The sequence below is a fragment of the Eulemur rufifrons genome, chromosome 1 (assembly GCF_041146395.1).
Source record: "Eulemur rufifrons isolate Redbay chromosome 1, OSU_ERuf_1, whole genome shotgun sequence".
Classification (NCBI taxonomy): domain Eukaryota; kingdom Metazoa; phylum Chordata; class Mammalia; order Primates; family Lemuridae; genus Eulemur; species Eulemur rufifrons.
The window spans coordinates 42968622-42982023 of record NC_090983.1 but is presented as its reverse complement, the minus strand read 5'-3'; positions in this window follow the sequence as shown (position 1 = coordinate 42982023).

The following is a 13402-nucleotide window of genomic DNA, read 5'->3' as shown; positions in this document are numbered from 1 at the left end:
CACTGTTTATCTGAAATCCAAATTTAACTGGACATCCTGTATTTTTATCTGCTAAATTTGGCAGCCTTACATATGTTCCCAGGAGCCTCTCTTTGCTCTCTAGGCTCTCCCAGTAGAAAGGGGAAATGATACCATAAATGGCCAAGTGGCTGCCCCCTAAGCTGTCTAGACTGATTGACTGTAATGTTGTTTCTCATCCAACCCAGACAGCGAGGACTGTGACTTCCCTAAGCCAGGCCGGTGACTCATCTAACTGGGAGAGTAGTGGGAAATTTACTTGCTGACTCAGGGAGACATAATTATTGGCAAACTTTTGCTTCAGTCTAAACCAAAAGGAATAAAATTCCAAAGTGAATGATAAATATAGGAAAATACATAAATGCTTTAACTTGAGGCAGCAGGCAAATTAATCACATTTTCTTTTAGTTGATTAAAAGATATTTTTATGATTTAACTGACTATTACTCTCAGAGGCTGGTATTTTTCTTAAGAATTAACAGTTATTTAAGCCCCCTCAGGGATCACTTTTCAAGAATATATTTTGAATTCGTTTTCTCGATACTGCATGTAGTTTGTAAACACAGCGGCAAGTACTTGGAGCCGAGATGTGAAGGTACATTGAGTGGCTGCCTTCCCTTTGCCACTGACTCCCAGCAGGCTTTGCAACCGTGGGCAAGTCTGCTATCTCAGTCCTTTCTCCTGAAATGAGCATTGATTTTATACTCCGCACCTAAGTTCTCAGGTTGACTCCAATCCTTCTTTATTCTTTCCACCATTTTCATGTTTAAATAAGACCTTTTGCCGTTATCAAAAACCACTATAGGATCAGCTATGGGAGAAGAGGAAACTAAGTTTAGCCAATTCTGACTCTTATATTTGGAAAGTTTTTAATGGAAGAAACCTGAATAAAGTAGTTGTGAAAAATATGCAATCCTGTAGTATGTAATGATTTTTTTTCTTAAGTAAATCCATAGTTGCCTTTGAGAGATTGAAAATGGAAATCTAAATACCTTTTTTTTTTGAGCTTCCAAATCTTTTCTACTGAGGTTGACTATTATTCATATTAACAATTCTGGTCTCAGGACTTGAAAGCAAATCAACCTCTTTCTAGCAAATATAGGAAGAAACTTCTATTTCAAAGCAAAGTCCATAAATACCATATTCCAGAAATTTCATAACCACTTCAATCCCTGCAGACATGATCCAGAAAGCTCAAAGTATTAATTATAATACTATGGTGTGTGGGGAAAATAAATACAGCTACAAATACTTTGCAGCTGACTCTATCAAGAAATGGAATCTATTAATATATTCCCATACTTTGAACCTGGTCTGGTCTTCTAACTTGCTTTGACACAATAGAATGTGGCAGCAATGATGCTGTGCAAGCAAACCTAGGCGTCAGGAGAGCTTGCAGCTTCCACCTTTCCTGTCTTAGAACATTGCACTGAGAACCTGTCTCAGCCAACTGGAGGGTGAGAAGTCACAAGAAGAACCGAGGCACCCTGCTGACAGCCAGCACCACTGCCAAATACATGAGTGAGGGAGGCCATTTCGAACCTTCCAACCTAGCCATGCCTCTACCAGAATGACGCTGCCTGAATAAGCCTAAGAGAAACCAAGAGAGAAACTGCTAGCCAACCCACATAGAATCATGAGAAATAATAAATCATCCTCTAAAGCCACTAGGGTTGGCAAGGGGAGGGGCTATTATGTAGTAATAGGTAACTAAAAAGGTGGAATGCTCAAACTACAGTGTGCATAAAACTCCCCAAAAAGAAATTGCTAAAAAAACACAAAAACTCAGATCCGTACCCCGGAAATTCTTATTTAGTAGACCTGGCATCAAACACTTTATACAAGGACCCTAGATGGTGGCAGCTCTCAGACCACCCATTGAGAAACCCATCCTAGCAAGATTGCCTTCAGCACAGAGGACGCCCGAGGCAGGAGCCACATAACCATGCATTGCCCCTGCAGTCTGTCTCCCCGGAGTTGTACAATGCACATTGGCATCACCATCACCATAGGCAATGGCCCAGGTACAGACAGAAGCATTTTTTTTTGCTTATATATAATTACTTATAAAATAAAAATAGAAAAGGTTATTTCTACTCTTTTCCATTTACTTAATATGAATTATTGGGGAGGGAGCTGGATGGGGGAGCAGAAATAGCACAGCCTCCTAGGGAAATGGATTTGCTGGGAAACTTTGAAATTGATATGGGCTAAAGTCTTGAAGGAAGAGGCTACGTGTTAAAAATGCAGCAGAGTTGAGGCAGAAGTGGGGGGAAAAGTGTCCAGATTTTCTTGAGCATCATGAAAGGAGGGGAGAGAAGAAGAGGAAAGGCAGATGTCTAGGGAGGTTTCTTTGAGTGGAGAACAGCGTAAACTGCAGGTGAATATTCTGAAACCACTATAGAAAGATGAAGGTGAGGCCAGGTGTGGTGGCTCACACCTCTAATCCTAGCCCTTTGGGCAGGAGGATTGTTTGAGGTCAGGAGTTTAAGACCAGCCTGAAAAACATAGCAAGACCCATCTCTACAAAAAATGGAAAAATTAGCTGGGCGTGGTGGTCTGCACCTATAGTCCCAGTTACTCAGGAGGCTGAGGCAGGAGGATTGCTTGAGGAGCCTGGTACCTTACTGTCACATTCGCAGATGAGAGATGTGTCCCAGAGGGGAAGAGCTATTGAAAACAGTGAGAAGGGGAAGGGAGAAGGTCAGAAATGGTGATGCCGGAGCAGCTTCTGTTTTTTTCCATTGCATTTGGCGCACTATTTCTGTGATGACTAAATTAATGAATGAATGAACTCCAAATATTAGAAACAGGGAAAAATTTGGTGCAGGATGGAACACAAATGGAGATAAAATAAAGTTTTACCTCTTATTTTTTGCAGCTATGGCAATACAAAGTTGGAAGAGACTTTAGAATCTATCAAATCTGATTCTTTAACCTCTGTGTGAATGCCATCTATAAATATGCTGTCCAATTTGGGAGCCCCTATCCACATGTGACTATGGAAATTTTTTTAAAAATTGAAATTTAATTTCTTAGTCACACTAGCCACATTTCAAGTGCTCAATAGCCACATGTGGGTGATGCAAGTATTCAGATAGTATAGATGTAGAATACCTCCATCACTGCAGAAAATTCTATTAGACAACAAAGATCTATTACATCCCTATCAAATGATTATCCAGCCTTAGCTTTCATTCTTCTTAATGAATGTCATTCACTATTGCATTTGGGCCAGCCATACTTGTTAGGTTGTCCTTCAAGTTTTCTTCCATATATTTATCCTAGATTCTTCAGATATATGAAAAGATTTATTCTCTATAGGGAATATTTCATTCCAGTAACTGTTTAAATATTGTATTAATGATAAATATATTCTAAACTGAAACAGTTAGAATAACTAAACTTACATGGTTAGAATAGAAAAGTGAACTCCACTTCTTAAGGAATCTCACTTATGCCTAAAGAGTAGAATTAATTTATGTAACCATCTCCATACTAGTAATTACTAATTCAAAACTAAAAAAAAACTAATTGTAGAAATACCTTTATGCTTCACAAAAATGCTGAACATGAACCAAATCTTTTATTTATTTTTTGTTTCTATGAGCTAAACCTAATGTAATTATGCAATTAAGAATTCTGTCTCTAACTTCTTAGTGAACATAATCATTGTCTATCAAAACCAAATATTTAACATTTCATTAAAATCCCCTGACACATTTCCATAATGACTGAAAGGTGGAAACCCTTAATTAGCCTTCAAGTTTTAGAGGAAATAAGAGTGGAGAGTTTAGAAAACTTACCAAATGAATCATTTAAAAGGAACAAAATTGGTGAAGGCATCAGCCCATCTAAAAATTAGGGCATTGCTCACAAAAACTGAATTCATACTTGTCTTACTAATACCAACAATTGGATGAGCTTCCATAGAGCATATAAAACTTTCACAGACCCTAAAAAGTGAACTGACTCTGCCTTCTGCAAGGGATATTAACCTCATATCATCAAGAAAACCGACAGACAATGCTTCTGATTTAGCCACTTAAAAAAGTAGGTAGAGTGGTCAGTGTTTCCAGAGTAATTTCTATCAAAATAGGTTAACAATAAAAATGTTTGTCACTCAAAATTTAAATCTCTTGTTTGAGGAATTAAGGTGAGCATATCAGTTAAGATTAGGTTAGCCACGTATAGCTGAAAACCCAAATCATAACATCTTAAACAAGGATAGGCCGGGCGTGGTGGCTCACGCCTGTAATCCTAGCACTCTGGGAGGCCGAGGCGGGTGGATCACTCGAGGTCAGGAGTTCGAGACCAGCCTGAGCAAGAATGAGACCCCCGTCTCTACTAAAAATAGAAAGAAATTATCTGGCCAACTAAAAACATATATAGAAAAAAAATTAGCTGGGCATGGTGGTGCATGCCTGCAGTCCCAGCTACTCGGGAGGCTGAGGCAGTAGGATCCCTTAAGCCCAGGAGTTTGAGGTTGCTGTGAGCTAGGCTGACGCCACGGCACTCACTCTAGCCCGGGCAACAGAGTGAGACTCTGTCTCAAAAAAAAAAAAAAAAAAAAAAGAACACAAGGATAGAGGTATATTTTTCTCTTGCATAGTACAGTCCAAGATTTACAGTCCAAGACTGGAATTATGGGTCCATGGTTAACAGAAACCTGAACTTTCTGTTTTATAGTGCTTAGATAGATCATGACCTCTATTACTAAGTATGTCTCCATGTTCATGATACACTGTTGCAGCTCCAACCATCACATCCATGTCCTATAAAGGAACTGCAGAGCAAAAAGGGTTCCTTATAAGATAGTCCTCCTTATAAGAGCTTTCCTATAAGCTACACCTGACAGCTTCTACTGACATCTCCTGGTTATCTATCAGGAGGCAGGAAATGCAGTTACTGCCACCATGATATAGTGGTTTTATTACCAAACCAAGGAGGGGACAATGAATATTGGGTAGGTAGCTAGAAGTCTTTATCAGAATAGTTGGATTATCCTTTCTCTGTACTAAACTTCCATTGTTGTACTGGCACATTTTATACACTTCTTTATATTGGAAACAGAATTGTGGAGTAGTAAAGAGCATCAGCTGTAATTAGTGTGAGCCTATGTTATGGTTTTCCTTGGAGAGTACCAGTGTATAGCTGTTGTACCGATATAGTTACTATTCGTGCTTCTGTTACTCTCTAAAGTGTCTCTGTTGGACAATAAATTGTATGGTCACCGTAGCTATAATAAACTGGTTAGGACATCTCTAACATTTCCTATCGCTGTGACCTCAGCAAATTATTGACTTCTCTAAGCTCATTGTATTAGTTATTTGTTGCTGTATAACAAATTACTTCCAAAATATACTTATTCAAAACAACAAACATTATCTCACAGTTTCTGTGGGTCAGTAATTAAAGAGCTGGGTCAGTAATTAAAGATGGATAGTTCTGGCTCAGGGTTTCTCTTGAGGTTAGATGTTGGCAAGAAACCCTATCACCTGAAGGCCCCACTGGGAAAGAGGATCCACTTTGAAAATGACTCACATGGCTCTTGGCAGGAGGCCTCAGGCCCTCACCACGTGGGCCTCTCTATAGAGCAGCTTGTGTGCTCTCATGACATGGCAGCCGGCTTCCCAGCCAAGAGTGAGCTAAAGGAAGCCTCCGTGCCTTTATGCCCTAGTCAACAAAGTCTCACGGTTACGTCCGCTTTAGTGTGTTCATTAAAAGCAATTCACTAAGTCCAGCTCACTCTCCAGCGGTGGGGAATTAGGCTCTCCCTGACGATAGCATAGTTTAGAATCACCACACTTATTTCTCTTATCTATAAAATGGGATAAAATTACCTATATACAATAATTGTATTGTTATTATGAGGCATAATTCATATAAAACATTTTAATAAAGTATTTGGCACATAACACATTTATTTATTTAAATAGTTGGCTAGGCCGGGCGCGGTGGCTCACGCCTGTAATCCTAGCACTCTGGGAGGCCGAGGTGGGCGGATCGTTTGAGCTCAGGAGTTCGAGACCAGCCTGAGCAAGAGCGAGACCCCATCTCTACTAAAAATAGAAAGAAATTATATGGACAGCTAAAAATATATATAGAAAAAATTAGCCGGGCATGGTGGTGCATGCCTGTAGTCCCAACTACTCGGGAGGCTGAGACAGGAGGATCCCTTGAGCTCAGGAGTTTGAGGTTGCTGTGAGCTGATGCCACGGCACTCACTCTAGCCTGGGCAACAAAGTGAGACTCTGTCTCAAAAAAAAAAAAAAAAAAAAAAAAAAAAAAAAAAAAATAGTTGGCTAATCAGACTGTATGTTCTTGACAGGGGTCACATCTGATTTATTTAAGCAGTTCAAGCTGCAATCGAAGGGTTGGGCATAAGGGGCACTAAATAAATATTTGATGATTAAATCAATGATTAACATATTCTTTAATAAGACCAGTTATCTGGAATGTTTCTGTAAAAGGAAAGAAAAACAGTATAATAGTCATGTGAACAAATTTCTTTTATTCATGTCAGATTTTCATAACTCTTTAAATAACAGGGTATGAAAAAGTACATACTAATGTAATGTGTCATAAATTATATAACTATTAACTCAAAATTTTCACTAGTATATAATGTTATTATAGGATCACCTTTTTATGTTCTTTTTATGTATTTTGTATTTAAAATTTCTCCTGCAAAATTGCATCTATGTAGACATATGCCTAGCTATGTCATTTTGAAACAGGAAGATTTTGTTTACTAACTAAACAAAGTATTTCAATAATCATTTAGATGACATTACTAAACAATGGTAGGATTAAAGCATGTATCTAAGGAGAAGAATTTCAGGAACGATGCATATCCAAGGTCTGTCTGGATACTTTCCAGAAAGTATCCAGCCATGTAGTATGAAAAATAGAGACATTTATTGAAGAAGATATAGGAAACATTGTACATAGGACAATGATGCCTGAATCCCCTTCAAAGTAGGCACCTTGGGGCCTCACACAGTTCTCCCAGCATCTTTTAACCTAACCTGTACACATTCAACATTCTCAGGTGTTCTGCTTGTTGCAGGCCATCCAGAATGTGAATCCCTTTCAACAGATTCTTGACCATCTTTGAAGTGTTTGTGCCACACTTTTCTTTGCACTGCACTCATTGCATCATCCCCAAAAGCCTTCTGAATCATCTGAATAGTTTCCATGGAGGACTGTTCAAGCTAATGCAAAGCGTGATACAGAATCATTGCTCTACTCACTCAGACATTTTGAATGTGACGGCCACACAGTACACATGCTCACTCAGTGGCCTCTAGCATCCCACTGACTAGTACAGTGAAGTTGTCATTATTTACACATGCACATCCCAGTCCATTCTCCTTGGCTGCCAGGTTACATCGATGTCACGCAAACCATTCTCATTAAATTAACAATGGCTGATACTTTCTGGACAGACTTCGCATATCATATAAATAGTATGTTTTGTCATTAACGATACATTTTCTTGCCACTTTTTCCAAGAAAAAAATAAACATATGTATAACTGTATAGAGGTCTTCTGGTTATGAGTGTTTATATTTATCATAAACCTGAAGAAACCAGGAGTTAGAAGTTTTCGTTTATAATCTCTAGTAACAGCAAGGTCAGAAACATTTTAAATTATCCCAGATGATTTTTTTTAATGATTCATGACATAAATAAAGTGTAGTGATTTTTAAAAATTCTGTGTTCTTTTGATGTATTATTTTTTAAAAATGTCAGCAATTTTGAACATACCACAAATACTTTGCTCTCAATATCTGAGCCCGTAATTTGACTTTTCAGTAATAGAAGAGTAACTCAGACAGCATTACCCTCTTTCCAATGTGAATCTTTCTTTTTTAAATTTTTTCATAGGTACCTATTCTATGATGGGTTTTTCTTGTAGTGCTGTACTGAGAAATGTGATCTATTTCTTGGTACACATCAGAGGCTTCAACACTTCAAGTGTTTAAAACAAATTAAATCCCCGTAAGTAGTTATAATGTAAGAGGATGTTGTAATCTTTCATTAGTTTAAATGGAATAATATGCTTGATCCTCCTTTTATAATACATTTTTACAACATGTTGGTCATTTGAAGGGAAATCCTGAAAACCATCTGGCATGCCCTTGAAGTTGAGAATGCCTACCTTGAGAGCACAGTATTTTTCTCAGTGAGATGCAGAGAACCCCAGGAGTATGCAGGATATTTCTTGCTATTTATTATTAATTTTTGGCTCCTTCATGAACCCCAAACCTTAATCCTAAATTGCAAAAAGGAATGAAAAACTGATACAAAATTTTAGAAACACCATTCTAGGTGAAGTTCATAGTTTAATCCCATTTCTTTGTTAGTTATGAAATAAATCTATTATATAGAGCTTTTCTATTTCTTGAAAAGTACTTATTCATTCATTCATTTATATAAGAATATTTGTTGAATTATTTGTTGAGTTATACCTGCATGTATTCAATTTATAATGGTGCCAATTGCTTTGTTATTCATATATCCATTTACTTGTCTTTTTAACAAATACTCATTGGTTTCTTGCTATTCAGTAAAAATTGTGCTAGGCACTGTATATTTAATTATGGATAAGATCAACATGTTTATTTCTCTCATGAAGTTTACAAATAATTCATCAAGTTCTTAGTGATTTTTAATATTATAAATCCAATCCCAGTCAGAATGGCCATTACTAAAAAGTCAAAAAACAATAGACATTGGTGCAGATGCAGTGAAAAGGGAGCACTTCTACACTGTTGGTGGGAATGTAAATTAATACAACCTCAATGGAAACCAGTGTGGAGATTTCTCGTAGAACTAAAAGTAGATCTACCATTTGATTCAGCAATCCCAGTACTAGGTATCTACCCAAAGGAAAAGGAATTATGATATCAAAAAGATATATGCACTCATATGTTTATCACAGCACAATTCACTATTGCAAAAATATGCTAATAGAATTATCCTAAGTTCCCATCAATGAGTATATATATGTGTGTATATATATATACACACACACATATACATACCATGGAATACTACTCAACCATAAAAATGAATAAAATAATGCCTTTTCTAGCCACTTAGATGGAACTGGAGGCCATTGTTCTAAGTGAAGTTACTCAGGAACTGAAAACCAAATACTGTGTGTTCTCACTTATAAATGAGAACTAAACTATGAGTATTCAGGGTCATATGGAGTAATATAATGGACATTGGAGACTCAGAAGAGGGAAGATGGGAGGGGGTTGAGAATGAAAAATTACCTAGTGGGTCCAATGTACACTACTGGGATGAGAGTTACACAGACTTTACTACCATACAATTCACCCATGCAACCAAAAACCACTTGTACACCTAAATCTATTGAAATAAAAAAAAAGACTAGCCCCTTGAAAGCAGAAACATAGATAATTAGAATAAAAACATGCCCATTTATGTGAAAAAAATTTAAAAAATAAATTCACCACTACATTCAATGTTATGAGAGAATATATCAATTAAGAAAACATTGTTCCTATTTTTAAAGAACTGATAATTTCACTAGGAAGAAAATACTAAGATGCCTGAAAGTCACAGTGGCTCACGTTTGTAATCCCAGTACTTGCGAGGCCAAGGTGGGAGGATCACTTGAGGCCAGGAGTTCAAGACCAGCCTAGGCAACATAGCAAGACCCTGTCTCTACAAAAATTTAAAAAATTATCTGGACATAGTGGTGCTGGCCTGTAGTGCTAGCTCCTAGGGAGGCTGAGGTGGAAGGGTCGCTTGAGCCCAGGAGGTAGAGGCTTCATTGAGCTATGATCAGGCCACTGTGCTCCAGCCTAGGCAACAGAGCAAGACCCTGTTTCAAAAAAAAAAAAAAAAAGAATAATAATAATATTTCAAATGCTGTCAAAAACACCAGGACATAAATACAAGAAAGTAATTGGATGCTAAATTGTGAGTGAATTAGACTTGGAAATACAAGCCAAAGAGAAGGGAGAAAATGAAACCATGTAAAGTTCCCTGGAGAAGGTGAGTCTTGAGCTGAAGTTAGGGTGGAATTAAGATAGAAGAGCAGGTAAAAGAATGGTATTCCGAGGTGAGAAGAAAATAACCTTAGGAACAGAGGCACCAAGAAAGTGATGAGCATGGCACATTTGTGAGATCCGAGGAGACCTGCACAGATTCACAGCCTACAGAAGCTTCCTCCCCAAAATGCTCGGCTCAGCCTCAGGCACAGAATTCCAAGTGTTTGTTCATACGTATGAAAGTTACCTCGTGTTGTGATTCCTATTTTGATACTTTGAATCTCAGTTTTCTAGGGTATCTTGTTGCAAACCTGGAAAGATAAGTTTGTAAAAGGACTCTTATGGCAATAGGAACACAAGGAAGTCACTCAATAAATGTACATCTCCAAGAGGAAATATGGCTGGATATTTAAAACGTAAGTTTGACCCCAATAGAAAGAAGTTTTAATGCATATTTTCTTAATCCACTCATTAAATTTCTCTTCACATTTGAAGTTATGTAGTTATGTCATTATTAATTTTCAATTTTGGCACTTGTATATGTTACCTTCTTAGGAGTTTTCTCCATAAGTAATCACATGGTCTTTTCAATTTGGTCCTTAAGCCCCATGATGTTAAAAAGAAAAGATGAAAATATTACAACCATGTTTTGTAAGTGAAATAAGTAAACTGATTGCATTCCGGAGAGAAAAGAGATATTCAGAGGGTGAAATGTTAGCTATTACTCAAACTACAGATAAAAGGCAGTACCTATTTTAACTTATCAACATATTTAGTCTTGAGAGGAAAAATCAAAAGAGGTGTCCTGGATAGATATTTCAAATTCAGCAATAGTCCATTTAAGTTAAACCCACTTAAAAAAAAAGTTCTGAGAGGAGTTGCATTTTTGTTTTTGAAACTTCAAAAGATTAGTTATCTGTGTCTTGTTCTTTCAACAAGGGAACTAATATATTTCTACATGTCCCCCAACATTTATCTGAAACTTCTTAAGTTTGTAAGTAACTTTTCCTAGTATATGGAAGAAGTGTTTGATCTAAAAGCAACAAATAATTGATTTCTTACTGCTATAAAAACATAAAAGTATTACCTATAGATGAGGATAAGGAACATTTTTCCTTTTCATTCCTGATGTTCCTGAGCACAGGCCATTTTAGCCTCAGTAAACATTGTTATTCTGCCTAGTGTGGGGAAAATATATTTGTTTTATTTTATTTTTTTAGAGACAGGGTCTCTCTTTGTCATACAGGCTGGAATGTAGTGGTGCGATCGTAGCTCATTGCAGCCTTGAACACATGTGCTCAAGTAGTCCTCCTGCCTCAGCCTCCTGAATAGTTAAGACTATAGGGGCATGCCTTTGTTTAATTTTTATTTTTTGTAGAGACAGGGTCTTGCTATATTGCCCAGACTGGTGTTGAACTCCTGGCTTCAAGTGATCCTCCTGCCTCGGCCGGGAAAGATATTTGAATGAGGCCAGGTAACTTTTCACTTCATGGGGGCTATGAACAACCACCCTCATTACTCTGGGTAAGTGTTCAGATCCCAGGCTCTTGGGGTGAGGAAGACCTGGGAGATCATCACCAGCTCCTTTTATTGCCCACAAGAATATAAAGGTCAGGAGATGTGAAGAGATTAGTGGAAGAAATATCCACACAAATTTCTCTTCTCTGTCATAATAGCCCCACAAAATATTCACTTAAAACTATTTTATTGATAGCGATACTTCAGTAAATGAAGAACATTTTTAGTCTTTAATAAAACCATTGCTCCGGTATAGTTTTATAATTTTTTTTTTTGGACAAACTTTGCCATGTTGGTAGAATTTATTTAATGAATACATCATTGTTTAATGATAAAATTTGATTAAAATCTTTTATAGGCAAACAATATGCTATAAAAAATTTAGATGGAATTAGGGTAAAGATACTTTGTTAAGCAAATTTTTAGATCACTTTGAATATATTGTATCCCTTTTATCTTTGTTGGTTCTGTATGGTTATAGAGTTATGTGTTTCAACGATGTTGATACGTTCTGAGAAATGTGCCCTTAGATAATTTTGATGTTGTGCAAATGCCATAAAGCGTACTTACACAAACCTAGATGGTATAGCCTACTACATACCCATTGCTCCTAGGCTACAAACCTGTACAGCATGTTATTGTACTGAATACTGTAGGCAACTGTAACACAATGGTAAGTATTTGTGTATCTAAACATATCTAATCATAGAAAAGGTACAGTAAAAAATACAGTATTATAATCTTATGGGACCACTGTCATATATGCAGTCCATTGTTGATCTAAATGTTTTTATGCAGCTTATGACTGTATTGTATATTTTTTCTCTTTTTTTGACATAGTATCTTGCTTTTTTGCCTGGGCTAGAGTGCAGTGGTATGATCATAGTTCACTGTAACCTCAAACTTCTAGGATCAAACAATCCTCCTGCTTCAGCCTCCCAAGTAGCTGAGACAACAGGTGCATGTCACCTTGCCTGGCTAATTTTTCTATTAATATTTTTTTGTAGAGACGAGGTCTCTCTATGTTGCCCGGGCTGGAACTCCTGGCCTCAAGCAATCCTCCGGCCTCGGCCTCCCAAAGTGTTGGTATTGCAGGTGTGAGCCACTGTGCCTGGCCTGTTTTGTGTATTTTTATATGGTAAAGGCAATCCAGGTATAATAAGCCTAAGCGTGGAGTCAGATCTTCTCATGTTCAAAATCTGCCTCTGTCACACTAGCTTTGTGACCTTGCAAAATTATTCAATCTTATGCAGAGTCAGTAATAGAACCGACTTGATACAGTTTTGTGACTAACAAGTAACTTTATATATATATATATATATATATATATATATAAAATGCTTAGTATATCACCCCGCATATAATGAGTAAGCTCAATAAAAATTTCAGTTATTAAGTCCCTGGATACTGGGATTAATTCCTAAGGCCCTATGTTGAGCTCAGAAGATACAAAGATAATAATGTATGGTTCCTGAGAGAAGTCTTCCGGGAAGACATGATGATGCCTGTTATAAGTTTTAAAAGAAGAGAAGGAAATAGCGAGGTCGGGAACATGGTGTGGGTTTGTAAAGAATGGGGCTTAGGGAAGTGGTTACAGAGGAGGGCTGATGTTGCCCAGGAAGATGGAGCCCTGTGCACAAAGATGGCACGCTGGGGAAAAGTAATTTCATGTGGCCAAAGCTCCTTTGTGAGTTGGGAAGGGGTGAGAGGGGTGAGTTGAGATCATGACCGTGAGTAAGATCACCCTGAGGATGTGTAGAATAAGAAATGAGAAATGCAGTGAATCAAGGACAGAGGCTTGGGGAACCCTAGCATTCAAGGTGTAGTTTAGG